We start from the raw sequence: 1,352 nt of genomic DNA, 5'->3' as shown, positions 1-1,352 counted from the left end.
TCCCGAGGATGTGGGCGAGATGGATGACCTCCCTCAAGATCTATGATGGGGGCCGGCGCTGTGGCGTAGCGGGTAAAGCCGCCACCTGCAGAGCCGGCATCCCATATGGGCATGATTGAGTGCCATGCTCTGCTTCCCATCCAGCTCCCTCTTAATGCGCCTGGGATAGCAGTGGAAGATGACCCAAGTCCTTGGGCCCTGCACTCCCATGGGAGACCCAGAAGAAGCTCCTGGTTCCTGGCTGCTGGGCCACCTAGGGAGTGAACCAGTGGATGGAAGATGGAAGACCTCTCTGTCTCTCTCTGCCTCTCTGTCACTCTGCCTTTCTTTGATTTCTCTTTTTCTTAAATAACACTAATTCTTTTTTTAAGATTATTTATTTGAGATATAGAGTTACAGACTCACTGAAAGGGAGAGACAGAGAGAGAAGTCTTCTGTCCTTTGGTTCACTCTCCAGTGGCCCCAAGGGCTGGAGCTGCACCGATCTGAAGCCAGCAGTCAGGAGCTTCATCCAGGTCTTCCACATGGATAATGCAAGGCACCAGGACTTGGCCATCCTCCACTGATTTCCCAGGCCATAAGCAGGGAGCTGGGTTGGAAGTGGAGCAGCCAGGACTCAACCCGACACCCGTATGGGATGCTGGCACGGCAGGCAGTGGCCTAAGCAGTTACACCACAACGCCGGCCCCGGGGACAAATACTTTCTTAAGCAGTTGCAAAAAGTATGAACCATAAAGGAAAATACTGAATAATTTGCTACAGGAAAGTGAAAACCCATTTCCCAAAGATCTCATGAAGCTGACAAGCTACGAGAGTGTATTCAGAGCCCACAGACTAACGAAGGACTTGCAAAGAGTTTCTGCAAACACCCGAGGAAAACTCAGACAACAGAAATAGACGGAGGGGCCGGGCTGTGGCACAGTGGGTTAATCCTCCGACTGTGGCACCAGCATCCCGTATGGACTCCAGTCCTAGTCCCGGCTGCTCCACTTCTGGTCCAGCTCTCTGCTATGGCCTGGGAAAGCAGTAGAAGATGGCCCAAGCGCTTGGGCCCCTGCACTTGCATGGGAGACCAGGAGGAGGCTCCTGGCTTTGGATCAGCCCAGTTCTGGCCATTGCAGCCATTTGAGAAGTGAACCAGCGGATGGAAGACCTTTCTCTCTGTCTCTCCCTCTCATTGTCTGTAACTCTACCTGTCAAATAAATAAATAAAATCTTATTTTAAAAAAAGTAATAGATGGAAGACCAGAAGAGACATTTCACAACAATGTGATCCAGGTGGCCAACAAACCCGTGGGAGGGGCTTCGACTCCTGGGTCCTCTGTGCAATGAAAATGCAAATGACATGCAAA

The sequence above is a fragment of the Oryctolagus cuniculus genome, chromosome 17 (assembly GCF_964237555.1).
Source record: "Oryctolagus cuniculus chromosome 17, mOryCun1.1, whole genome shotgun sequence".
In the NCBI taxonomy this organism is placed as follows: Eukaryota; Metazoa; Chordata; class Mammalia; order Lagomorpha; family Leporidae; genus Oryctolagus; species Oryctolagus cuniculus.
Note: the sequence above shows the minus strand (reverse complement) of the source record.